We start from the raw sequence: 22,650 nt of genomic DNA on the forward strand, positions 1-22,650 counted from the left end.
CAAGAAGGTTACTGAACATAACAAAAACAGCAATCAATGCATTGGCTGGGAATTGAACCCAGGTCAACTGCATGGCAAGCAGCTATGCTACCACTATACCACCAATGCCCACACAAGTGATGCTACCCCCACATTAAAGGTAGAATCTCCCAGCCTGTGCAAATTTCTGCAGGGAAGAGTTCCCGCCTCTAGTCCAAGAGCCCATCATTGTTGCACAGTGGCACAAGCCATTTACTTGCCCATGTATATGTTTATGCAGTAATTAATGTGCATTTGAACTATCAGCCCAGGAGTACTAGCAGCATGTGTGGGGCAGAGTTACCTGATCCATCTGGACATCTGTTTGACTTTTTAAAGTAGACACATGTTGCAGTCAAGAAGACAAACATCCCAATGGCAGCAAGATGAACAACACAACAAACTGAAGAAATTTGCTACGGTAAAAATAAATGGGCACTGTTCAAAAAATCAGAAATATCTACAACAAGGCCACATCAAAATTGCAGTCTTTTGCAACGTATGCTAATTCTTGTAGTCTGTTAAAAATGTTGTTTGCTTCATGCAGGAATTTCCCTGATGGTCTAATGGCTAGGATTTGGCGCTCTCACCGCCACGGTCCGGGTTCAATTCCCGATCAGGGAATCCACCATGTTTAAAGGAGAACTCACCTGAAACCCTAGTTTAGCCTATGCACATAATGACACACATTATAAACCACTTTTCAATAGAGACTTATCTAAGACTTGAACCAACCTTGTCATTTGAACACATTCTAAACAAGGGATTCCAAGAGAAGCAAATATTTCTCAGCATTTGAATGATTTCTCTGGCAATATAGACATGAAGATGGAAAATTCGACACTTCAGTAGTGTGTGGGCTATGTTTTCCATGTCTTGGATCAACATTAGACATTACAGGTTGACATTTTACAGGTTTTATTTCAATAATATTTAGCATGAAGTTTAATTCTCAAAAACACTAATCAATGCATTGGCTGGGAATTGAACACAGGTCAACTGCTTGGAAGGCAGCTATGCTACCACTATACCACCAATGCCCACTGTGTCAAAAGGACACCGCATTAGAACTAGAATGTCTAAGACTGTGCAAAGTTGTGCAAGGAAGAGTCCCCACATCCAGTCCAAGAACCCATCATTGTTGCACAGTAGCCCAAGCCATTCACCCGCCCAGCTATGACATCCCCTATGCTACCAATGCCGACTCTCTTGAAGCATTTCCACAGGAGAATTTCCCTGATGGTCTAATGGCTAGGATTTGGCGCTTTCACCGCCACGGTCCGGGTTCAATTCCCGGTCAGGGAATCCTCTATGTTCAAAAGGAAACTGGCATGAAACACTAGTTTAACCTACAAGGACACACATCCTGAACCATTTTTCAAAGAGAGACCAACCTTGCGTGTTGACCACATCCTAAAGAAGATAACCCCATGAATGAAAGCATCTCTCAGCATTGAATGATTTCTCTTACAAGACGAAAACGCCAGCATTTCAGTATTGTGAGCTAAGCTTTCCTTGTCATAGATCGACATTGGGCTTTTTACGTTGACACTCTACATGTTTTAATGAAATACTTTGACACAAGAAGGTTACTGAACATAACAAAAACAGCAATCAATGCATTGGCTGGGAATTGAACCCAGGTCAACTGCATGGCAAGCAGCTATGCTACCACTATACCACCAATGCCCACACAAGTGATGCTACCCCCACATTAAAGGTAGAATCTCCCAGCCTGTGCAAATTTCTGCAGGGAAGAGTTCCCGCCTCTAGTCCAAGAGCCCATCATTGTTGCACAGTGGCACAAGCCATTTACTTGCCCATGTATATGTTTATGCAGTAATTAATGTGCATTTGAACTATCAGCCCAGGAGTACTAGCAGCATGTGTGGGGCAGAGTTACCTGATCCATCTGGACATCTGTTTGACTTTTTAAAGTAGACACATGTTGCAGTCAAGAAGACAAACATCCCAATGGCAGCAAGATGAACAACACAACAAACTGAAGAAATTTGCTACGGTAAAAATAAATGGGCACTGTTCCAAAAATCAGAAATATCTACAAGAAGGCCACATCAAAATTGCAGTCTTTTGCAACGTATGCTAATTCTTGTAGTCTGTTAAAAATGTTGTTTGCTTCATGCAGGAATTTCCCTGATGGTCTAATGGCTAGGATTTGGCGCTCTCACCGCCACGGTCCGGGTTCAATTCCCGGTCAGGGAATCCACCATGTTTAAAGGAGAACTCACCTGAAACCCTAGTTTAGCCTATGCACATAATGACACACATTATAAACCACTTTTCAATAGAGACTTATCTAAGACTTGAACCAACCTTGTCATTTGAACACATTCTAAACAAGGGATTCCAAGAGAAGCAAATATTTCTCAGCATTTGAATGATTTCTCTGGCAATATAGACATGAAGATGGAAAATTCGACACTTCAGTAGTGTGTGGGCTATGTTTTCCATGTCTTGGATCAACATTAGACATTACAGGTTGACATTTTACAGGTTTTATTTCAATAATATTTAGCATGAAGTTTAATTCTCAAAAACACTAATCAATGCATTGGCTGGGAATTGAACACAGGTCAACTGCTTGGAAGGCAGCTATGCTACCACTATACCACCAATGCCCACTGTGTCAAAAGGACACCGCATTAGAACTAGAATGTCTAAGACTGTGCAAAGTTGTGCAAGGAAGAGTCCCCACATTCAGTCCAAGAACCAATCATTGTTGCACAGTAGCCCAAGCCATTCACCCGCCCAGCTATGACATCCCCTATGCTACCAATGCCAACTCTCTTGAAGCATTTCCACAGGAGAATTTCCCTGATGGTCTAATGGCTAGGATTTGGCGCTTTCACCGCCACGGTCCGGGTTCAATTCCCGGTCAGGGAATCCTCTATGTTCAAAAGGAAACTGGCATGAAACACTAGTTTAACCTACAATGACACACATCCTGAACCATTTTTCAAAGAGAGACCAACCTTGCGTGTTGACCACATCCTAAAGAAGATAACCCCATGAATGAAAGCATCTCTCAGCATTGAATGATTTCTCTTACAAGACGAAAACGCCAGCATTTCAGTAGTGTGAGCTAAGCTTTCCTTGTCATAGATCGACATTGGGCTTTTTACGTTGACACTCTACATGTTTTAATGAAATACTTTGACACAAGAAGGTTACTGAACATAACAGAAACAGCAATCAATGCATTGGCTGGGAATTGAACCCAGGTCAACTGCATGGCAAGCAGCTATGCTACCACTATACCACCAATGCCCATACAAGTGATGCTACCCCCACATTAAAGGTAGAATCTCCCAGCCTGTGCAAATTTCTGCAGGGAAGAGTTCCCGCCTCTAGTCCAAGAGCCCATCATTGTTGCACAGTGGCACAAGCCATTTACTTGCCCATGTATATGTTTATGCAGTAATTAATGTGCATTTGAACTATCAGCCCAGGAGTACTAGCAGCATGTGTGGGGCAGAGTTACCTGATCCATCTGGACATCTGTTTGACTTTTTAAAGTAGACACATGTTGCAGTCAAGAAGACAAACATCCCAATGGCAGCAAGATGAACAACACAACAAACTGAAGAAATTTGCTACGGTAAAAATAAATGGGCACTGTTCCAAAAATCAGAAATATCTACAACAAGGCCACATCAAAATTGCAGTCTTTTGCAACGTATGCTAATTCTTGTAGTCTGTTAAAAATGTTGTTTGCTTCATGCAGGAATTTCCCTGATGGTCTAATGGCTAGGATTTGGCGCTCTCACCGCCACGGTCCGGGTTCAATTCCCGGTCAGGGAATCCACCATGTTTAAAGGAGAACTCACCTGAAACCCTAGTTTAGCCTATGCACATAATGACACACATTATAAACCACTTTTCAATAGAGACTTATCTAAGACTTGAACCAACCTTGTCATTTGAACACATTCTAAACAAGGGATTCCAAGAGAAGCAAATATTTCTCAGCATTTGAATGATTTCTCTGGCAATATAGACATGAAGATGGAAAATTCGACACTTCAGTAGTGTGTGGGCTATGTTTTCCATGTCTTGGATCAACATTAGACATTACAGGTTGACATTTTACAGGTTTTATTTCAATAATATTTAGCATGAAGTTTAATTCTCAAAAACACTAATCAATGCATTGGCTGGGAATTGAACACAGGTCAACTGCTTGGAAGGCAGCTATGCTACCACTATACCACCAATGCCCACTGTGTCAAAAGGACACCGCATTAGAACTAGAATGTCTAAGACTGTGCAAAGTTGTGCAAGGAAGAGTCCCCACATCCAGTCCAAGAACCCATCATTGTTGCACAGTAGCCCAAGCCATTCACCCGCCCAGCTATGACATCCCCTATGCTACCAATGCCGACTCTCTTGAAGCATTTCCACAGGAGAATTTCCCTGATGGTCTAATGGCTAGGATTTGGCGCTTTCACCGCCACGGTCCGGGTTCAATTCCCGGTCAGGGAATCCTCTATGTTCAAAAGGAAACTGGCATGAAACACTAGTTTAACCTACAATGACACACATCCTGAACCATTTTTCAAAGAGAGACCAACCTTGCGTGTTGACCACATCCTAACGAAGATAACCCCATGAATGAAAGCATCTCTCAGCATTGAATGATTTCTCTTACAAGACGAAAACGCCAGCATTTCAGTAGTGTGAGCTAAGCTTTCCTTGTCATAGATCGACATTGGGCTTTTTACGTTGACACTCTACATGTTTTAATGAAATACTTTGACACAAGAAGGTTACTGAACATAACAAAAACAGCAATCAATGCATTGGCTGGGAATTGAACCCAGGTCAACTGCATGGCAAGCAGCTATGCTACCACTATACCACCAATGCCCACACAAGTGATGCTACCCCCACATTAAAGGTAGAATCTCCCAGCCTGTGCAAATTTCTGCAGGGAAGAGTTCCCGCCTCTAGTCCAAGAGCCCATCATTGTTGCACAGTGGCACAAGCCATTTACTTGCCCATGTATATGTTTATGCAGTAATTAATGTGCATTTGAACTATCAGCCCAGGAGTACTAGCAGCATGTGTGGGGCAGAGTTACCTGATCCATCTGGACATCTGTTTGACTTTTTAAAGTAGACACATGTTGCAGTCAAGAAGACAAACATCCCAATGGCAGCAAGATGAACAACACAACAAACTGAAGAAATTTGCTACGGTAAAAATAAATGGGCACTGTTCCAAAAATCAGAAATATCTACAACAAGGCCACATCAAAATTGCAGTCTTTTGCAACGTATGCTAATTCTTGTAGTCTGTTAAAAATGTTGTTTGCTTCATGCAGGAATTTCCCTGATGGTCTAATGGCTAGGATTTGGCGCTCTCACCGCCACGGTCCGGGTTCAATTCCCGGTCAGGGAATCCACCATGTTTAAAGGAAAACTCACCTGAAACCCTAGTTTAGCCTATGCACATAATGACACACATTATAAACCACTTTTCAATAGAGACTTATCTAAGACTTGAACCAACCTTGTCATTTGAACACATTCTAAACAAGGGATTCCAAGAGAAGCAAACATTTCTCAGCATTGAATGATTTCTCTGGCAATATAGACATGAAGATGGAAAATTCGACACTTCAGTAGTGTGTGGGCTATGTTTTCCATGTCTTGGATCAACATCAGACATTACAGGTTGACATTCTACAGGTTTTATTTCAATAATATTTAGCATGAAGTTTAATTCTCAAAAACACTAATCAATGCATTGGCTGGGAATTGAACCCAGGTCAACTGCTTGGAAGGCAGCTATGCTACCACTATACCACCAATGCCGACTGTGTCAAAAAGACACCGCATTAAAACTAGAATGTCTAAGACTGTGCAAAGTTGTGCAAGGAAGAGTCCCCACATCCAGTCCAAGAACCCATCATTGTTGCACAGTAGCCCAAGCCATTCACCCGCCCAGCTATGACATCCCCTATGCCACCAATGCCAACTCTCTTGAAGCATTTCCACAGGAGAATTTCCCTGATGGTCTAATGGCTAGGATTTGGCGCTTTCACCGCCACGGTCCGGGTTCAATTCCCGGTCAGGGAAACCTCTATGTTCAAAGGGAAACTGGCATGAAACACTAGTTTAACCTACAATGACACACATCCTGAACCATTTTTCAAAGAGAGACCAACCTTGCGTGTTGACCACATCCTAACGAAGATAACCCCATGAATGAAAGCATCTCTCAGCATTGAATGATTTCTCTTACAAGACGAAAACGCCAGCATTTCAGTAGTGTGAGCTAAGCTTTCCTTGTCATAGATCGACATTGGGCTTTTTACGTTGACACTCTACATGTTTAAATGAAATACTTTGACACAAGAAGGTTACTGAACATAACAAAAACAGCAATCAATGCATTGGCTGGGAATTGAACCCAGGTCAACTGCATGGCAAGCAGCTATGTTACCACTATACCACCAATGCCCACGCAAGTGATGCTACCCCCACATTAAAGGTAGAATCTCCCAGCCTGTGCAAATTTCTGCAGGGAAGAGTTCCCGCCTCTAGTCCAAGAGCCCATCATTGTTGCACAGTGGCACAAGCCATTTACTTGCCCATGTATATGTTTATGCAGTAATTAATGTGCATTTGAACTATCAGCCCAGGAGTACTAGCAGCATGTGTGGGGCAGAGTTACCTGATCCATCTGGACATCTGTTTGACTTTTTAAAGTAGACACATGTTGCAGTCAAGAAGACAAACATCCCAATGGCAGCAAGATGAACAACACAACAAACTGAAGAAATTTGCTACGGTAAAAATAAATGGGCACTGTTCCAAAAATCAGAAATATCTACAAGAAGGCCACATCAAAATTGCAGTCTTTTGCAACGTATGCTAATTCTTGTAGTCTGTTAAAAATGTTGTTTGCTTCATGCAGGAATTTCCCTGATGGTCTAATGGCTAGGATTTGGCGCTCTCACCGCCACGGTCCGGGTTCAATTCCCGGTCAGGGAATCCACCATGTTTAAAGGAGAACTCACCTGAAACCCTAGTTTAGCCTATGCACATAATGACACACATTATAAACCACTTTTCAATAGAGACTGATCTAAGACTTGAACCAACCTTGTCATTTGAACACATTCTAAACAAGGGATTCCAAGAGAAGCAAACATTTCTCAGCATTGAATGATTTCTCTGGCAATATAGACATGAAGATGGAAAATTCGACACTTCAGTAGTGTGTGGGCTATGTTTTCCATGTCTTGGATCAACATTAGACATTACAGGTTTTCATTCTACAGGTTTTATTTCAATAATATTTAGCATGAAGTTTAATTCTCAAAAACACTAATCAATGCATTGGCTGGGAATTGAACACAGGTCAACTGCTTGGAAAGCAGCTATGCTACCAATATACCACCAATGCCCACTGTGTCAAAAGGACACCGCATTAGAACTAGAATGTCTAAGACTGTGCAAAGTTGTGCAAGGAAGAGTCCCCACATCCAGTCCAAGAACCCATCATTGTTGCACAGTAGCCCAAGCCATTCACCCGCCCAGCTATGACATCCCCTATGCTACCAATGCCGACTCTCTTGAAGCATTTCCACAGGAGAATTTCCCTGATGGTCTAATGGCTAGGATTTGGCGCTTTCACCGCCACGGTCCGGGTTCAATTCCCGGTCAGGGAATCCTCTATGTTCAAAAGGAAACTGGCATGAAACACTAGTTTAACCTACAATGACACACATCCTGAACCATTTTTCAAAGAGAGACCAACCTTGCGTGTTGACCACATCCTAAAGAAGATAACCCCGTGAATGAAAGCATCTCTCAGCATTGAATGATTTCTCTTACAAGACGAAAACGCCAGCATTTCAGTAGTGTGAGCTAAGCTTTCCTTGTCATAGATCGACATTGGGCTTTTTACGTTGACACTCTACATGTTTTAATGAATTACTTTGACACAAGAAGGTTACTGAACATAACAAAAACAGCAATCAATGCATTGGCTGGGAATTGAACCCAGGTCAACTGCATGGCAAGCAGCTATGCTACCACTATACCACCAATGCCCACACAAGTGATGCTACCCCCACATTAAAGGTAGAATCTCCCAGCCTGTGCAAATTTCTGCAGGGAAGAGTTCCCGCCTCTAGTCCAAGAGCCCATCATTGTTGCACAGTGGCACAAGCCATTTACTTGCCCATGTATATGTTTATGCAGTAATTAATGTGCATTTGAACTATCAGCCCAGGAGTACTAGCAGCATGTGTGGGGCAGAGTTACCTGATCCATCTGGACATCTGTTTGACTTTTTAAAGTAGACACATGTTGCAGTCAAGAAGACAAACATCCCAATGGCAGCAAGATGAACAACACAACAAACTGAAGAAATTTGCTACGGTAAAAATAAATGGGCACTGTTCCAAAAATCAGAAATATCTACAAGAAGGCCACATCAAAATTGCAGTCTTTTGCAACGTATGCTAATTCTTGTAGTCTGTTAAAAATGTTGTTTGCTTCATGCAGGAATTTCCCTGATGGTCTAATGGCTAGGATTTGGCGCTCTCACCGCCACGGTCCGGGTTCAATTCCCGGTCAGGGAATCCACCATGTTTAAAGGAGAACTCACCTGAAACCCTAGTTTAGCCTATGCACATAATGACACACATTATAAACCACTTTTCAATAGAGACTGATCTAAGACTTGAACCAACCTTGTCATTTGAACACATTCTAAACAAGGGATTCCAAGAGAAGCAAACATTTCTCAGCATTGAATGATTTCTCTGGCAATATAGACATGAAGATGGAAAATTCGACACTTCAGTAGTGTGTGGGCTATGTTTTCCATGTCTTGGATCAACATTAGACATTACAGGTTTTCATTCTACAGGTTTTATTTCAATAATATTTAGCATGAAGTTTAATTCTCAAAAACACTAATCAATGCATTGGCTGGGAATTGAACCCAGGTCAACTGCTTGGAAGGCAGCTATGCTACCACTATACCACCAATGCCCACTGTGTCAAAAGGACACCGCATTAGAACTAGAATGTCTAAGACTGTGCAAAGTTGTGCAAGGAAGAGTCCCCACATCCAGTCCAAGAACCCATCATTGTTGCACAGTAGCCCAAGCCATTCACCCGCCCAGCTATGACATCCCCTATGCCACCAATGCCAACTCTCTTGAAGCATTTCCACAGGAGAATTTCCCTGATGGTCTAATGGCTAGGATTTGGCGCTTTCACCGCCACGGTCCGGGTTCAATTCCCGGTCAGGGAATCCTCTATGTTCAAAAGGAAACTGGCATGAAACACTAGTTTAACCTACAATGACACACATCCTGAACCATTTTTCAAAGAGAGACCAACCTTGCGTGTTGACCACATCCTAACGAAGATAACCCCATGAATGAAAGCATCTCTCAGCATTGAATGATTTCTCTTACAAGACGAAAACGCCAGCATTTCAGTAGTGTGAGCTAAGCTTTCCTTGTCATAGATCGACATTGGGCTTTTTACGTTGACACTCTACATGTTTTAATGAAATACTTTGACACAAGAAGGTTACTGAACATAACAAAAACAGCAATCAATGCATTGGCTGGGAATTGAACCCAGGTCAACTGCATGGCAAGCAGCTATGCTACCACTATACCACCAATGCCCACACAAGTGATGCTACCCCCACATTAAAGGTAGAATCTCCCAGCCTGTGCAAATTTCTGCAGGGAAGAGTTCCCGCCTCTAGTCCAAGAGCCCATCATTGTTGCACAGTGGCACAAGCCATTTACTTGCCCATGTATATGTTTATGCAGTAATTAATGTGCATTTGAACTATCAGCCCAGGAGTACTAGCAGCATGTGTGGGGCAGAGTTACCTGATCCATCTGGACATCTGTTTGACTTTTTAAAGTAGACACATGTTGCAGTCAAGAAGACAAACATCCCAATGGCAGCAAGATGAACAACACAACAAACTGAAGAAATTTGCTACGGTAAAAATAAATGGGCACTGTTCCAAAAATCAGAAATATCTACAAGAAGGCCACATCAAAATTGCAGTCTTTTGCAACGTATGCTAATTCTTGTAGTCTGTTAAAAATGTTGTTTGCTTCATGCAGGAATTTCCCTGATGGTCTAATGGCTAGGATTTGGCGCTCTCACCGCCACGGTCCGGGTTCAATTCCCGGTCAGGGAATCCACCATGTTTAAAGGAGAACTCACCTGAAACCCTAGTTTAGCCTATGCACATAATGACACACATTATAAACCACTTTTCAATAGAGACTGATCTAAGACTTGAACCAACCTTGTCATTTGAACACATTCTAAACAAGGGATTCCAAGAGAAGCAAACATTTCTCAGCATTGAATGATTTCTCTGGCAATATAGACATGAAGATGGAAAATTCGTCACTTCAGTAGTGTGTGGGCTATGTTTTCCATGTCTTGGATCAACATTAGACATTACAGGTTTTCATTCTACAGGTTTTATTTCAATAATATTTAGCATGAAGTTTAATTCTCAAAAACACTAATCAATGCATTGGCTGGGAATTGAACCCAGGTCAACTGCTTGGAAGGCAGCTATGCTACCACTATACCACCAATGCCCACTGTGTCAAAAGGACACCGCATTAGAACTAGAATGTCTAAGACTGTGCAAAGTTGTGCAAGGAAGAGTCCCCACATCCAGTCCAAGAACCCATCATTGTTGCACAGTAGCCCAAGCCATTCACCCGCCCAGCTATGACATCCCCTATGCCACCAATGCCAACTCTCTTGAAGCATTTCCACAGGAGAATTTCCCTGATGGTCTAATGGCTAGGATTTGGCGCTTTCACCGCCACGGTCCGGGTTCAATTCCCGGTCAGGGAATCCTCTATGTTCAAAAGGAAACTGGCATGAAACACTAGTTTAACCTACAATGACACACATCCTGAACCATTTTTCAAAGAGAGACCAACCTTGCGTGTTGACCACATCCTAACGAAGATAACCCCATGAATGAAAGCATCTCTCAGCATTGAATGATTTCTCTTACAAGACGAAAACGCCAGCATTTCAGTAGTGTGAGCTAAGCTTTCCTTGTCATAGATCGACATTGGGCTTTTTACGTTGACACTCTACATGTTTTAATGAAATACTTTGACACAAGAAGGTTACTGAACATAACAAAAACAGCAATCAATGCATTGGCTGGGAATTGAACCCAGGTCAACTGCATGGCAAGCAGCTATGCTACCACTATACCACCAATGCCCACACAAGTGATGCTACCCCCACATTAAAGGTAGAATCTCCCAGCCTGTGCAAATTTCTGCAGGGAAGAGTTCCCGCCTCTAGTCCAAGAGCCCATCATTGTTGCACAGTGGCACAAGCCATTTACTTGCCCATGTATATGTTTATGCAGTAATTAATGTGCATTTGAACTATCAGCCCAGGAGTACTAGCAGCATGTGTGGGGCAGAGTTACCTGATCCATCTGGACATCTGTTTGACTTTTTAAAGTAGACACATGTTGCAGTCAAGAAGACAAACATCCCAATGGCAGCAAGATGAACAACACAACAAACTGAAGAAATTTGCTACGGTAAAAATAAATGGGCACTGTTCCAAAAATCAGAAATATCTACAAGAAGGCCACATCAAAATTGCAGTCTTTTGCAACGTATGCTAATTCTTGTAGTCTGTTAAAAATGTTGTTTGCTTCATGCAGGAATTTCCCTGATGGTCTAATGGCTAGGATTTGGCGCTCTCACCGCCACGGTCCGGGTTCAATTCCCGGTCAGGGAATCCACCATGTTTAAAGGAGAACTCACCTGAAACCCTAGTTTAGCCTATGCACATAATGACACACATTATAAACCACTTTTCAATAGAGACTGATCTAAGACTTGAACCAACCTTGTCATTTGAACACATTCTAAACAAGGGATTCCAAGAGAAGCAAACATTTCTCAGCATTGAATGATTTCTCTGGCAATATAGACATGAAGATGGAAAATTCGACACTTCAGTAGTGTGTGCGCTATGTTTTCCATGTCTTGGATCAACATTAGACATTACAGGTTTTCATTCTACAGGTTTTATTTCAATAATATTTAGCATGAAGTTTAATTCTCAAAGACACTAATCAATGAATTGGCTGGGAATTGAACACAGGTCAACTGCTTGGAAGGCAGCTATGCTACCACTATACCACCAATGCCCACTGTGTCAAAAGGACACTGCATTAGAACTAGAATGTCTAAGACTGTGCAAAGTTGTGCAAGGAAGAGTCCCCACATCCAGTCCAAGAACCCATCATTGTTGCACAGTAGCCCAAGCCATTCACCCGCCCAGCTATGACATCCCCTATGCAACCAATGCCAACTCTCTTGAAGCATTTCCACAGGAGAATTTCCCTGATGGTCTAATGGCTAGGATTTGGCGCTTTCACCGCCACGGTCCGGGTTCAATTCCCGGTCAGGGAATCCTCTATGTTCAAAAGGAAACTGGCATGAAACACTAGTTTAACCTACAATGACACACATCCTGAACAATTTTTCAAAGAGAGACCAACCTTGCGTGTTGACCACATCCTAAAGAAGATAACCCCATGAATGAAAGCATCTCTCAGCATTGAATGATTTCTCTTACAAGACGAAAACGCCAGCATTTCAGTAGTGTGAGCTAAGCTTTCCTTGTCATAGATCGACATTGGGCTTTTTACGTTGACACTCTACATGTTTTAATGAAATACTTTGACACAAGAAGGTTACTGAACATAACAAAAACAGCAATCAATGCATTGGCTGGGAATTGAACCCAGGTCAACTGCATGGCAAGCAGCTATGCTACCACTATACCACCAATGCCCACACAAGTGATGCTACCCCCACATTAAAGGTAGAATCTCCCAGCCTGTGCAAATTTCTGCAGGGAAGAGTTCCCGCCTCTAGTCCAAGAGCCCATCATTGTTGCACAGTGGCACAAGCCATTTACTTGCCCATGTATATGTTTATGCAGTAATTAATGTGCATTTGAACTATCAGCCCAGGAGTACTAGCAGCATGTGTGGGGCAGAGTTACCTGATCCATCTGGACATCTGTTTGACTTTTTAAAGTAGACACATGTTGCAGTCAAGAAGACAAACATCCCAATGGCAGCAAGATGAACAACACAACAAACTGAAGAAATTTGCTACGGTAAAAATAAATGGGCACTGTTCAAAAAATCAGAAATATCTACAACAAGGCCACATCAAAATTGCAGTCTTTTGCAACGTATGCTAATTCTTGTAGTCTGTTAAAAATGTTGTTTGCTTCATGCAGGAATTTCCCTGATGGTCTAATGGCTAGGATTTGGCGCTCTCACCGCCACGGTCCGGGTTCAATTCCCGGTCAGGGAATCCACCATGTTTAAAGGAGAACTCACCTGAAACCCTAGTTAAGCCTATGCACATAATGACACACATTATAAACCACTTTTCAATAGAGACTTATCTAAGACTTGAACCAACCTTGTCATTTGAACACATTCTAAACAAGGGATTCCAAGAGAAGCAAACATTTCTCAGCATTGAATGATTTCTCTGGCAATATAGACATGAAGATGGAAAATTCGACACTTCAGTAGTGTGTGGGCTATGTTTTCCATGTCTTGGATCAACATTAGACATTACAGGTTTTCATTCTACAGGTTTTATTTCAATAATATTTAGCATGAAGTTTAATTCTCAAAAACACTAATCAATGCATTGGCTGGGAATTGAACCCAGGTCAACTGCTTGGAAGGCAGCTATGCTACCACTATACCACCAATGCCCACTGTGTCAAAAGGACACGGCATTAAAACTAGAATGTCTAAGACTGTGCAAAGTTGTGCAAGGAAGAGTCCCCACATCCAGTCCAAGAACCCATCATTGTTGCACAGTAGCCCAAGCCATTCACCCGCCCAGCTATGACATCCCCTATGCTACCAATGCCGACTCTCTTGAAGCATTTCCACAGGAGAATTTCCCTGATGGTCTAATGGCTAGGATTTGGCGCTTTCACCGCCACGGTCCGGGTTCAATTCCCGGTCAGGGAATCCTCTATGTTCAAAAGGAAACTGGCATGAAACACTAGTTTAACCTACAATGACACACATCCTGAACCATTTTTCAAAGAGAGACCAACCTTGCGTGTTGACCACATCCTAAAGAAGATAACCCCATGAATGAAAGCATCTCTCAGCATTGAATGATTTCTCTTACAAGACGAAAACGCCAGCATTTCAGTAGTGTGAGCTAAGCTTTCCTTGTCATAGATCGACATTGGGCTTTTTACGTTGACACTCTACATGTTTTAATGAATTACTTTGACACAAGAAGGTTACTGAACATAACAAAAACAGCAATCAATGCATTGGCTGGGAATTGAACCCAGGTCAACTGCATGGCAAGCAGCTATGCTACCACTATACCACCAATGCCCACACAAGTGATGCTACACCCACATTAAAGGTAGAATCTCCCAGCCTGTGCAAATTTCTGCAGGGAAGAGTTCCCGCCTCTAGTCCAAGAGCCCATCATTGTTGCACAGTGGCACAAGCCATTTACTTGCCCATGTATATGTTTATGCAGTAATTAATGTGCATTTGAACTATCAGCCCAGGAGTACTAGCAGCATGTGTGGGGCAGAGTTACCTGATCCATCTGGACATCTGTTTGACTTTTTAAAGTAGACACATGTTGCAGTCAAGAAGACAAACATCCCAATGGCAGCAAGATGAACAACACAACAAACTGAAGAAATTTGCTACGGTAAAAATAAATGGGCACTGTTCCAAAAATCAGAAATATCTACAAGAAGGCCACATCAAAATTGCAGTCTTTTGCAACGTATGCTAATTCTTGTAGTCTGTTAAAAATGTTGTTTGCTTCATACAGGAATTTCCCTGATGGTCTAATGGCTAGGATTTGGCGCTCTCACCGCCACGGTCCGGGTTCAATTCCCGGTCAGGGAATCCACCATGTTTAAAGGAGAACTCACCTGAAACCCTAGTTTAGCCTATGCACATAATGACACACATTATAAACCAATTTTCAATAGAGATTGATCTAAGACTTGAACCAACCTTGTCATTTGAACACATTCTAAACAAGGGATTCCAAGAGAAGCAAACATTTCTCAGCATTGAATGATTTCTCTGGCAATATAGACATGAAGATGGAAAATTCGACACTTCAGTAGTGTGTGGGCTATGTTTTCCATGTCTTGGATCAACATTAGACATTACAGCTTCACATTCTACAGGTTTTATTTCAATAATATTTAGCATGAAGTTTAATTCTCAAAAACACTAATCAATGCATTGGCTGGGAATTGAACCCAGGTCAACTGCTTGGAAGGCAGCTATGCTACCACTATACCACCAATGCGTCAAAAGGACACCGCATTAAAACTAGAATGTCTAAGACTGTGCAAAGTTGTGCAAGGAAGAGTCCCCACATCCAGTCCAAGAACCCATCATTGTTGCACAGTAGCCCAAGCCATTCACCCGCCCAGCTATGACATCCCCTATGCTACCAATGCCGACTCTCTGGAAGCATTTCCACAGGAGAATTTCCCTGATGGTCTAATGGCTAGGATTTGGCGCTTTCACCGCCACGGTCCGGGTTCAATTCCCGGTCAGGGAATCCTCTATGTTCAAAAGGAAACTGGCATGAAACACTAGTTTAACCTACAATGACACACATCCTGAACCATTTTTCAAAGAGAGACCAACCTTGCGTGTTGACCACATCCTAAAGAAGATAACCCCATGAATGAAAGCATCTCTCAGCATTGAATGATTTCTCTTACAAGACGAAAACGCCAGCATTTCAGTAGTGTGAGCTAAGCTTTCCTTGTCATAGATCGACATTGGGCTTTTTACGTTGACACTCTACATGTTTTAATGAAATACTTTGACACAAGAAGGTTACTGAACATAACAAAAACAGCAATCAATGCATTGGCTGGGAATTGAACCCAGGTCAACTGCATGGCAAGCAGCTATGCTACCACTATACCACCAATGCCCACACAAGTGATGCTACCCCCACATTAAAGGTAGAATCTCCCAGCCTGTGCAAATTTCTGCAGGGAAGAGTTCCCGCCTCTAGTCCAAGAGCCCATCATTGTTGCACAGTGGCACAAGCCATTTACTTGCCCATGTATATGTTTATGCAGTAATTAATGTGCATTTGAACTATCAGCCCAGGAGTACTAGCAGCATGTGTGGGGCAGAGTTACCTGATCCATCTGGACATCTGTTTGACTTTTTAAAGTAGACACATGTTGCAGTCAAGAAGACAAACATCCCAATGGCAGCAAGATGAACAACACAACAAACTGAAGAAATTTGCTACGGTAAAAATAAATGGGCACTGTTCCAAAAATCAGAAATATCTACAAGAAGGCCACATCAAAATTGCAGTCTTTTGCAACGTATGCTAATTCTTGTAGTCTGTTAAAAATGTTGTTTGCTTCATGCAGGAATTTCCCTGATGGTCTAATGGCTAGGATTTGGCGCTCTCACCGCCACGGTCCGGGTTTAATTCCCGGTCAGGGAATCCACCATGTTTAAAGGAGAACTCACCTGAAACCCTAGTTTAGCCTATGCACATAATGACACACATTATAAACCACTTTTCAATAGAGACTTATCTAAGACTTGAACCAACCTTGTCATTTGAACACATTCTAAACAAGGGATTCCAAGAGAAGCAAATATTTCTCAGCATTTGAATGATTTCTCTGGCAATATAGACATGAAGATGGAAAATTCGACACTTCAGTAGTGTGTGGGCTATGTTTTCCATGTCTTGGATCAACATTAGACATTACAGGTTGACATTTTACAGGTTTTATTTCAATAATATTTAGCATGAAGTTTAATTCTCAAAAACACTAATCAATGCATTGGCTGGGAATTGAACACAGGTCAACTGCTTGGAAGGCAGCTATGCTACCACTATACCGCCAATGCCCACTGTGTCAAAAGGACACCGCATTAGAACTAGAATGTCTAAGACTGTGCAAAGTTGTGCAAGGAAGAGTCCCCACATCCAGTCCAAGAACCCATCATTGTTGCACAGTAGCCCAAGCCATTCACCCGCCCAGCTATGACATCCCCTATGCTACCAATGCCGACTCTCTTGAAGCATTTCCACAGGAGAATTTCCCTGATGGTCTAATGGCTAGGATTTGGCGCTTTCACCGCCACGGTCCGGGTTCAATTCCCGGTCAGGGAATCCTCTATGTTCAAAAGGAAACTGGCATGAAACACTAGTTTAACCTACAATGACACACATCCTGAACCATTTTTCAAAGAGAGACCAACCTTGCGTGTTGACCACATCCTAAAGAAGATAACCCCATGAATGAAAGCATCTCTCAGCATTGAATGATTTCTCTTACAAGACGAAAACGCCAGCATTTCAGTAGTGTGAGCTAAGCTTTCCTTGTCATAGATCGACATTGGGCTTTTTACGTTGACACTCTACATGTTTTAATGAAATACTTTGACACAAGAAGGTTACTGAACATAACAAAAACAGCAATCAATGCATTGGCTGGGAATTGAACCCAGGTCAACTGCATGGCAAGCAGCTATGCTACCACTATACCACCAATGCCCACACAAGTGATGCTACCCCCACATTAAAGGTAGAATCTCCCAGCCTGTGCAAATTTCTGCAGGGAAGAGTTCCCGCCTCTAGTCCAAGAGCCCATCATTGTTGCACAGTGGCACAAGCCATTTACTTGCCCATGTATATGTTTATGCAGTAATTAATGTGCATTTGAACTATCAGCCCAGGAGTACTAGCAGCATGTGTGGGGCAGAGTTACCTGATCCATCTGGACATCTGTTTGACTTTTTAAAGTAGACACATGTTGCAGTCAAGAAGACAAACATCCCAATGGCAGCAAGATGAACAACACAACAAACTGAAGAAATTTGCTACGGTAAAAATAAATGGGCACTGTTCCAAAAATCAGAAATATCTACAAGAAGGCCACATCAAAATTGCAGTCTTTTGCAACGTATGCTAATTCTTGTAGTCTGTTAAAAATGTTGTTTGCTTCATGCAGGAATTTCCCTGATGGTCTAATGGCTAGGATTTGGCGCTCTCACCGCCACGGTCCGGGTTCAATTCCCGGTCAGGGAATCCACCATGTTTAAAGGAGAACTCACCTGAAACCCTAGTTTAGCCTATGCACATAATGACACACATTATAAACCACTTTTCAATAGAGACTTATCTAAGACTTGAACCAACCTTGTCATTTGAACACATTCTAAACAAGGGATTCCAAGAGAAGCAAATATTTCTCAGCATTTGAATGATTTCTCTGGCAATATAGACATGAAGATGGAAAATTCGACACTTCAGTAGTGTGTGGGCTATGTTTTCCATGTCTTGGATCAACATTAGACATTACAGGTTGACATTTTACAGGTTTTATTTCAATAATATTTAGCATGAAGTTTAATTCTCAAAAACACTAATCAATGCATTGGCTGGGAATTGAACCCAGGTCAACTGCTTGGAAGGCAGCTATGCTACCACTATACCGCCAATGCCCACTGTGTCAAAAGGACACCGCATTAGAACTAGAATGTCTAAGACTGTGCAAAGTTGTGCAAGGAAGAGTCCCCACATCCAGTCCAAGAACCCATCATTGTTGCACAGTAGCCCAAGCCATTCACCCGCCCAGCTATGACATCCCCTATGCTACCAATGCCGACTCTCTTGAAGCATTTCCACAGGAGAATTTCCCTGATGGTCTAATGGCTAGGATTTGGCGCTTTCACCGCCACGGTCCGGGTTCAATTCCCGGTCAGGGAATCCTCTATGTTCAAAAGGAAACTGGCATGAAACACTAGTTTAACCTACAATGACACACATCCTGAACCATTTTTCAAAGAGAGACCAACCTTGCGTGTTGACCACATCCTAAAGAAGATAACCCCATGAATGAAAGCATCTCTCAGCATTGAATGATTTCTCTTACAAGACGAAAACGCCAGCATTTCAGTAGTGTGAGCTAAGCTTTCCTTGTCATAGATCGACATTGGGCTTTTTACGTTGACACTCTACATGTTTTAATGAAATACTTTGACACAAGAAGGTTACTGAACATAACAAAAACAGCAATCAATGCATTGGCTGGGAATTGAACCCAGGTCAACTGCATGGCAAGCAGCTATGCTACCACTATACCACCAATGCCCACACAAGTGATGCTACCCCCACATTAAAGGTAGAATCTCCCAGCCTGTGCAAATTTCTGCAGGGAAGAGTTCCCGCCTCTAGTCCAAGAGCCCATCATTGTTGCACAGTGGCACAAGCCATTTACTTGCCCATGTATATGTTTATGCAGTAATTAATGTGCATTTGAACTATCAGCCCAGGAGTACTAGCAGCATGTGTGGGGCAGAGTTACCTGATCCATCTGGACATCTGTTTGACTTTTTAAAGTAGACACATGTTGCAGTCAAGAAGACAAACATCCCAATGGCAGCAAGATGAACAACACAACAAACTGAAGAAATTTGCTACGGTAAAAATAAATGGGCACTGTTCCAAAAATCAGAAATATCTACAAGAAGGCCACATCAAAATTGCAGTCTTTTGCAACGTATGCTAATTCTTGTAGTCTGTTAAAAATGTTGTTTGCTTCATGCAGGAATTTCCCTGATGGTCTAATGGCTAGGATTTGGCGCTCTCACCGCCACGGTCTGGGTTCAATTCCCGGTCAGGGAATCCACCATGTTTAAAGGAGAACTCACCTGAAACCCTAGTTTAGCCTATGCACATAATGACACACATTATAAACCACTTTTCAATAGAGACTTATCTAAGACTTGAACCAACCTTGTCATTTGAACACATTCTAAACAAGGGATTCCAAGAGAAGCAAATATTTCTCAGCATTTGAATGATTTCTCTGGCAATATAGACATGAAGATGGAAAATTCGACACTTCAGTAGTGTGTGGGCTATGTTTTCCATGTCTTGGATCAACATTAGACATTACAGGTTGACATTTTACAGGTTTTATTTCAATAATATTTAGCATGAAGTTTAATTCTCAAAAACACTAATCAATGCATTGGCTGGGAATTGAACACAGGTCAACTGCTTGGAAGGCAGCTATGCTACCACTATACCGCCAATGCCCACTGTGTCAAAAGGACACCGCATTAGAACTAGAATGTCTAAGACTGTGCAAAGTTGTGCAAGGAAGAGTCCCCACATCCAGTCCAAGAACCCATCATTGTTGCACAGTAGCCCAAGCCATTCACCCGCCCAGCTATGACATCCCCTATGCCACAAATGCCAACTCTCTTGAAGCATTTCCACAGGAGAATTTCCCTGATGGTCTAATGGCTAGGATTTGGCGCTTTCACCGCCACGGTCCGGGTTCAATTCCCGGTCAGGGAATCCTCTATGTTCAAAAGGAAACTGGCATGAAACACTAGTTTAACCTACAATGACACACATCCTGAACCATTTTTCAAAGAGAGACCAACCTTGCGTGTTGACCACATCCTAAAGAAGATAACCCCATGAATGAAAGCATCTCTCAGCATTGAATGATTTCTCTTACAAGACGAAAACGCCAGCATTTCAGTAGTGTGAGCTAAGCTTTCCTTGTCATAGATCGACATTGGGCTTTTTACGTTGACACTCTACATGTTTTAATGAATTACTTTGACACAAGAAGGTTACTGAACATAACAAAAACAGCAATCAATGCATTGGCTGGGAATTGAACCCAGGTCAACTGCATGGCAAGCAGCTATGCTACCACTATACCACCAATGCCCACACAAGTGATGCTACCCCCACATTAAAGGTAGAATCTCCCAGCCTGTGCAAATTTCTGCAGGGAAGAGTTCCCGCCTCTAGTCCAAGAGCCCATCATTGTTGCACAGTGGCACAAGCCATTTACTTGCCCATGTATATGTTTATGCAGTAATTAATGTGCATTTGAACTATCAGCCCAGGAGTACTAGCAGCATGTGTGGGGCAGAGTTACCTGATCCATCTGGACATCTGTTTGACTTTTTAAAGTAGACACATGTTGCAGTCAAGAAGACAAACATCCCAATGGCAGCAAGATGAACAACACAACAAACTGAAGAAATTTGCTACGGTAAAAATAAATGGGCACTGTTCCAAAAATCAGAAATATCTACAAGAAGGCCACATCAAAATTGCAGTCTTTTGCAACGTATGCTAATTCTTGTAGTCTGTTAAAAATGTTGTTTGCTTCATGCAGGAATTTCCCTGATGGTCTAATGGCTAGGATTTGGCGCTCTCACCGCCACGGTCCGGGTTCAATTCCCGGTCAGGGAATCCACCATGTTTAAAGGAGAACTCACCTGAAACCCTAGTTTAGCCTATGCACATAATGACACACATTATAAACCACTTTTCAATAGAGACTTATCTAAGACTTGAACCAACCTTGTCATTTGAACACATTCTAAACAAGGGATTCCAAGAGAAGCAAATATTTCTCAGCATTTGAATGATTTCTCTGGCAATATAGACATGAAGATGGAAAATTCGACACTTCAGTAGTGTGTGGGCTATGTTTTCCATGTCTTGGATCAACATTAGACATTACAGGTTGACATTTTACAGGTTTTATTTCAATAATATTTAGCATGAAGTTTAATTCTCAAAAACACTAATCAATGCATTGGCTGGGAATTGAACACAGGTCAACTGCTTGGAAGGCAGCTATGCTACCACTATACCGCCAATGCCCACTGTGTCAAAAGGACACCGCATTAGAACTAGAATGTCTAAGACTGTGCAAAGTTGTGCAAGGAAGAGTCCCCACATCCAGTCCAAGAACCCATCATTGTTGCACAGTAGCCCAAGCCATTCACCCGCCCAGCTATGACATCCCCTATGCTACCAATGCCGACTCTCTTGAAGCATTTCCACAGGAGAATTTCCCTGATGGTCTAATGGCTAGGATTTGGCGCTTTCACCGCCACGGTCCGGGTTCAATTCCCGGTCAGGGAATCCTCTATGTTCAAAAGGAAACTGGCATGAAACACTAGTTTAACCTACAATGACACACATCCTGAACCATTTTTCAAAGAGAGACCAACCTTGCGTGTTGACCACATCCTAAAGAAGATAACCCCATGAATGAAAGCATCTCTCAGCATTGAATGATTTCTCTTACAAGACGAAAACGCCAGCATTTCAGTAGTGTGAGCTAAGCTTTCCTTGTCATAGATCGACATTGGGCTTTTTACGTTGACACTCTACATGTTTTAATGAAATACTTTGACACAAGAAGGTTACTGAACATAACAAAAACAGCAATTAATGCATTGGCTGGGAATTGAACCCAGGTCAACTGCATGGCAAGCAGCTATGCTACCACTATACCACCAATGCCCACACAAGTGATGCTACCCCCACATTAAAGGTAGAATCTCCCAGCCTGTGCAAATTTCTGCAGGGAAGAGTTCCCGCCTCTAGTCCAAGAGCCCATCATTGTTGCACAGTGGCACAAGCCATTTACTTGCCCATGTATATGTTTATGCAGTAATTAATGTGCATTTGAA

General features: G+C 42.3%; 52 non-coding genes across 52 annotated transcripts; 28 read left to right on the forward strand and 24 right to left on the reverse strand.

The window, feature by feature from the left end:
• Positions 1–37: 37 nt before the first annotated feature.
• Positions 38–108, reverse strand: trnag-gcc (transfer RNA glycine (anticodon GCC)). Its single transcript has one exon. It is a non-coding gene; the product is annotated as a tRNA-Gly (tRNA).
• A 462-nt stretch (positions 109–570) lies between these two features.
• Positions 571–642, forward strand: trnae-cuc (transfer RNA glutamic acid (anticodon CUC)). Its single transcript has one exon. It is a non-coding gene; the product is annotated as a tRNA-Glu (tRNA).
• Positions 643–987: 345 nt separating this feature from the next.
• trnag-ucc (transfer RNA glycine (anticodon UCC)) lies at positions 988–1,058 on the reverse strand. The gene has a single exon. It is a non-coding gene; the product is annotated as a tRNA-Gly (tRNA).
• A 193-nt stretch (positions 1,059–1,251) lies between these two features.
• On the forward strand, positions 1,252–1,323 carry trnae-uuc (transfer RNA glutamic acid (anticodon UUC)). Its single transcript has one exon. It is a non-coding gene; the product is annotated as a tRNA-Glu (tRNA).
• A 313-nt stretch (positions 1,324–1,636) lies between these two features.
• On the reverse strand, positions 1,637–1,707 carry trnag-gcc (transfer RNA glycine (anticodon GCC)). The gene has a single exon. It is a non-coding gene; the product is annotated as a tRNA-Gly (tRNA).
• Positions 1,708–2,169: 462 nt separating this feature from the next.
• Positions 2,170–2,241, forward strand: trnae-cuc (transfer RNA glutamic acid (anticodon CUC)). The gene has a single exon. It is a non-coding gene; the product is annotated as a tRNA-Glu (tRNA).
• Positions 2,242–2,586: 345 nt separating this feature from the next.
• On the reverse strand, positions 2,587–2,657 carry trnag-ucc (transfer RNA glycine (anticodon UCC)). The gene has a single exon. It is a non-coding gene; the product is annotated as a tRNA-Gly (tRNA).
• A 193-nt stretch (positions 2,658–2,850) lies between these two features.
• On the forward strand, positions 2,851–2,922 carry trnae-uuc (transfer RNA glutamic acid (anticodon UUC)). Its single transcript has one exon. It is a non-coding gene; the product is annotated as a tRNA-Glu (tRNA).
• Positions 2,923–3,235: 313 nt separating this feature from the next.
• On the reverse strand, positions 3,236–3,306 carry trnag-gcc (transfer RNA glycine (anticodon GCC)). Its single transcript has one exon. It is a non-coding gene; the product is annotated as a tRNA-Gly (tRNA).
• A 462-nt stretch (positions 3,307–3,768) lies between these two features.
• Positions 3,769–3,840, forward strand: trnae-cuc (transfer RNA glutamic acid (anticodon CUC)). The gene has a single exon. It is a non-coding gene; the product is annotated as a tRNA-Glu (tRNA).
• Positions 3,841–4,185: 345 nt separating this feature from the next.
• Positions 4,186–4,256, reverse strand: trnag-ucc (transfer RNA glycine (anticodon UCC)). Its single transcript has one exon. It is a non-coding gene; the product is annotated as a tRNA-Gly (tRNA).
• Positions 4,257–4,449: 193 nt separating this feature from the next.
• On the forward strand, positions 4,450–4,521 carry trnae-uuc (transfer RNA glutamic acid (anticodon UUC)). Its single transcript has one exon. It is a non-coding gene; the product is annotated as a tRNA-Glu (tRNA).
• Positions 4,522–4,834: 313 nt separating this feature from the next.
• On the reverse strand, positions 4,835–4,905 carry trnag-gcc (transfer RNA glycine (anticodon GCC)). The gene has a single exon. It is a non-coding gene; the product is annotated as a tRNA-Gly (tRNA).
• A 462-nt stretch (positions 4,906–5,367) lies between these two features.
• On the forward strand, positions 5,368–5,439 carry trnae-cuc (transfer RNA glutamic acid (anticodon CUC)). The gene has a single exon. It is a non-coding gene; the product is annotated as a tRNA-Glu (tRNA).
• A 344-nt stretch (positions 5,440–5,783) lies between these two features.
• On the reverse strand, positions 5,784–5,854 carry trnag-ucc (transfer RNA glycine (anticodon UCC)). Its single transcript has one exon. It is a non-coding gene; the product is annotated as a tRNA-Gly (tRNA).
• Positions 5,855–6,047: 193 nt separating this feature from the next.
• On the forward strand, positions 6,048–6,119 carry trnae-uuc (transfer RNA glutamic acid (anticodon UUC)). Its single transcript has one exon. It is a non-coding gene; the product is annotated as a tRNA-Glu (tRNA).
• Positions 6,120–6,432: 313 nt separating this feature from the next.
• Positions 6,433–6,503, reverse strand: trnag-gcc (transfer RNA glycine (anticodon GCC)). Its single transcript has one exon. It is a non-coding gene; the product is annotated as a tRNA-Gly (tRNA).
• A 462-nt stretch (positions 6,504–6,965) lies between these two features.
• trnae-cuc (transfer RNA glutamic acid (anticodon CUC)) lies at positions 6,966–7,037 on the forward strand. Its single transcript has one exon. It is a non-coding gene; the product is annotated as a tRNA-Glu (tRNA).
• A 608-nt stretch (positions 7,038–7,645) lies between these two features.
• On the forward strand, positions 7,646–7,717 carry trnae-uuc (transfer RNA glutamic acid (anticodon UUC)). Its single transcript has one exon. It is a non-coding gene; the product is annotated as a tRNA-Glu (tRNA).
• A 313-nt stretch (positions 7,718–8,030) lies between these two features.
• Positions 8,031–8,101, reverse strand: trnag-gcc (transfer RNA glycine (anticodon GCC)). Its single transcript has one exon. It is a non-coding gene; the product is annotated as a tRNA-Gly (tRNA).
• Positions 8,102–8,563: 462 nt separating this feature from the next.
• On the forward strand, positions 8,564–8,635 carry trnae-cuc (transfer RNA glutamic acid (anticodon CUC)). Its single transcript has one exon. It is a non-coding gene; the product is annotated as a tRNA-Glu (tRNA).
• A 344-nt stretch (positions 8,636–8,979) lies between these two features.
• On the reverse strand, positions 8,980–9,050 carry trnag-ucc (transfer RNA glycine (anticodon UCC)). Its single transcript has one exon. It is a non-coding gene; the product is annotated as a tRNA-Gly (tRNA).
• Positions 9,051–9,243: 193 nt separating this feature from the next.
• Positions 9,244–9,315, forward strand: trnae-uuc (transfer RNA glutamic acid (anticodon UUC)). The gene has a single exon. It is a non-coding gene; the product is annotated as a tRNA-Glu (tRNA).
• A 313-nt stretch (positions 9,316–9,628) lies between these two features.
• Positions 9,629–9,699, reverse strand: trnag-gcc (transfer RNA glycine (anticodon GCC)). The gene has a single exon. It is a non-coding gene; the product is annotated as a tRNA-Gly (tRNA).
• A 462-nt stretch (positions 9,700–10,161) lies between these two features.
• Positions 10,162–10,233, forward strand: trnae-cuc (transfer RNA glutamic acid (anticodon CUC)). The gene has a single exon. It is a non-coding gene; the product is annotated as a tRNA-Glu (tRNA).
• Positions 10,234–10,577: 344 nt separating this feature from the next.
• trnag-ucc (transfer RNA glycine (anticodon UCC)) lies at positions 10,578–10,648 on the reverse strand. The gene has a single exon. It is a non-coding gene; the product is annotated as a tRNA-Gly (tRNA).
• Positions 10,649–10,841: 193 nt separating this feature from the next.
• trnae-uuc (transfer RNA glutamic acid (anticodon UUC)) lies at positions 10,842–10,913 on the forward strand. Its single transcript has one exon. It is a non-coding gene; the product is annotated as a tRNA-Glu (tRNA).
• Positions 10,914–11,226: 313 nt separating this feature from the next.
• On the reverse strand, positions 11,227–11,297 carry trnag-gcc (transfer RNA glycine (anticodon GCC)). The gene has a single exon. It is a non-coding gene; the product is annotated as a tRNA-Gly (tRNA).
• Positions 11,298–11,759: 462 nt separating this feature from the next.
• Positions 11,760–11,831, forward strand: trnae-cuc (transfer RNA glutamic acid (anticodon CUC)). Its single transcript has one exon. It is a non-coding gene; the product is annotated as a tRNA-Glu (tRNA).
• Positions 11,832–12,439: 608 nt separating this feature from the next.
• On the forward strand, positions 12,440–12,511 carry trnae-uuc (transfer RNA glutamic acid (anticodon UUC)). The gene has a single exon. It is a non-coding gene; the product is annotated as a tRNA-Glu (tRNA).
• A 313-nt stretch (positions 12,512–12,824) lies between these two features.
• Positions 12,825–12,895, reverse strand: trnag-gcc (transfer RNA glycine (anticodon GCC)). Its single transcript has one exon. It is a non-coding gene; the product is annotated as a tRNA-Gly (tRNA).
• Positions 12,896–13,357: 462 nt separating this feature from the next.
• Positions 13,358–13,429, forward strand: trnae-cuc (transfer RNA glutamic acid (anticodon CUC)). The gene has a single exon. It is a non-coding gene; the product is annotated as a tRNA-Glu (tRNA).
• Positions 13,430–13,773: 344 nt separating this feature from the next.
• On the reverse strand, positions 13,774–13,844 carry trnag-ucc (transfer RNA glycine (anticodon UCC)). The gene has a single exon. It is a non-coding gene; the product is annotated as a tRNA-Gly (tRNA).
• A 193-nt stretch (positions 13,845–14,037) lies between these two features.
• trnae-uuc (transfer RNA glutamic acid (anticodon UUC)) lies at positions 14,038–14,109 on the forward strand. The gene has a single exon. It is a non-coding gene; the product is annotated as a tRNA-Glu (tRNA).
• A 313-nt stretch (positions 14,110–14,422) lies between these two features.
• Positions 14,423–14,493, reverse strand: trnag-gcc (transfer RNA glycine (anticodon GCC)). Its single transcript has one exon. It is a non-coding gene; the product is annotated as a tRNA-Gly (tRNA).
• Positions 14,494–14,955: 462 nt separating this feature from the next.
• trnae-cuc (transfer RNA glutamic acid (anticodon CUC)) lies at positions 14,956–15,027 on the forward strand. The gene has a single exon. It is a non-coding gene; the product is annotated as a tRNA-Glu (tRNA).
• A 344-nt stretch (positions 15,028–15,371) lies between these two features.
• Positions 15,372–15,442, reverse strand: trnag-ucc (transfer RNA glycine (anticodon UCC)). Its single transcript has one exon. It is a non-coding gene; the product is annotated as a tRNA-Gly (tRNA).
• A 186-nt stretch (positions 15,443–15,628) lies between these two features.
• On the forward strand, positions 15,629–15,700 carry trnae-uuc (transfer RNA glutamic acid (anticodon UUC)). The gene has a single exon. It is a non-coding gene; the product is annotated as a tRNA-Glu (tRNA).
• A 313-nt stretch (positions 15,701–16,013) lies between these two features.
• On the reverse strand, positions 16,014–16,084 carry trnag-gcc (transfer RNA glycine (anticodon GCC)). The gene has a single exon. It is a non-coding gene; the product is annotated as a tRNA-Gly (tRNA).
• A 462-nt stretch (positions 16,085–16,546) lies between these two features.
• trnae-cuc (transfer RNA glutamic acid (anticodon CUC)) lies at positions 16,547–16,618 on the forward strand. Its single transcript has one exon. It is a non-coding gene; the product is annotated as a tRNA-Glu (tRNA).
• Positions 16,619–17,227: 609 nt separating this feature from the next.
• trnae-uuc (transfer RNA glutamic acid (anticodon UUC)) lies at positions 17,228–17,299 on the forward strand. Its single transcript has one exon. It is a non-coding gene; the product is annotated as a tRNA-Glu (tRNA).
• Positions 17,300–17,612: 313 nt separating this feature from the next.
• trnag-gcc (transfer RNA glycine (anticodon GCC)) lies at positions 17,613–17,683 on the reverse strand. Its single transcript has one exon. It is a non-coding gene; the product is annotated as a tRNA-Gly (tRNA).
• Positions 17,684–18,145: 462 nt separating this feature from the next.
• Positions 18,146–18,217, forward strand: trnae-cuc (transfer RNA glutamic acid (anticodon CUC)). Its single transcript has one exon. It is a non-coding gene; the product is annotated as a tRNA-Glu (tRNA).
• Positions 18,218–18,562: 345 nt separating this feature from the next.
• Positions 18,563–18,633, reverse strand: trnag-ucc (transfer RNA glycine (anticodon UCC)). Its single transcript has one exon. It is a non-coding gene; the product is annotated as a tRNA-Gly (tRNA).
• Positions 18,634–18,826: 193 nt separating this feature from the next.
• Positions 18,827–18,898, forward strand: trnae-uuc (transfer RNA glutamic acid (anticodon UUC)). Its single transcript has one exon. It is a non-coding gene; the product is annotated as a tRNA-Glu (tRNA).
• A 313-nt stretch (positions 18,899–19,211) lies between these two features.
• Positions 19,212–19,282, reverse strand: trnag-gcc (transfer RNA glycine (anticodon GCC)). Its single transcript has one exon. It is a non-coding gene; the product is annotated as a tRNA-Gly (tRNA).
• A 462-nt stretch (positions 19,283–19,744) lies between these two features.
• Positions 19,745–19,816, forward strand: trnae-cuc (transfer RNA glutamic acid (anticodon CUC)). The gene has a single exon. It is a non-coding gene; the product is annotated as a tRNA-Glu (tRNA).
• Positions 19,817–20,425: 609 nt separating this feature from the next.
• On the forward strand, positions 20,426–20,497 carry trnae-uuc (transfer RNA glutamic acid (anticodon UUC)). Its single transcript has one exon. It is a non-coding gene; the product is annotated as a tRNA-Glu (tRNA).
• A 313-nt stretch (positions 20,498–20,810) lies between these two features.
• On the reverse strand, positions 20,811–20,881 carry trnag-gcc (transfer RNA glycine (anticodon GCC)). Its single transcript has one exon. It is a non-coding gene; the product is annotated as a tRNA-Gly (tRNA).
• Positions 20,882–21,343: 462 nt separating this feature from the next.
• On the forward strand, positions 21,344–21,415 carry trnae-cuc (transfer RNA glutamic acid (anticodon CUC)). Its single transcript has one exon. It is a non-coding gene; the product is annotated as a tRNA-Glu (tRNA).
• A 609-nt stretch (positions 21,416–22,024) lies between these two features.
• Positions 22,025–22,096, forward strand: trnae-uuc (transfer RNA glutamic acid (anticodon UUC)). Its single transcript has one exon. It is a non-coding gene; the product is annotated as a tRNA-Glu (tRNA).
• Positions 22,097–22,409: 313 nt separating this feature from the next.
• On the reverse strand, positions 22,410–22,480 carry trnag-gcc (transfer RNA glycine (anticodon GCC)). Its single transcript has one exon. It is a non-coding gene; the product is annotated as a tRNA-Gly (tRNA).
• Positions 22,481–22,650: the final 170 nt, after the last annotated feature.

The sequence above is a fragment of the Oryzias latipes genome, chromosome 1 (genome assembly GCF_053564925.1).
Source record: "Oryzias latipes strain Hd-rR chromosome 1, Olatipes_Hd-rR_3.1".
NCBI lineage: Eukaryota > Metazoa > Chordata > Actinopteri > Beloniformes > Adrianichthyidae > Oryzias > Oryzias latipes.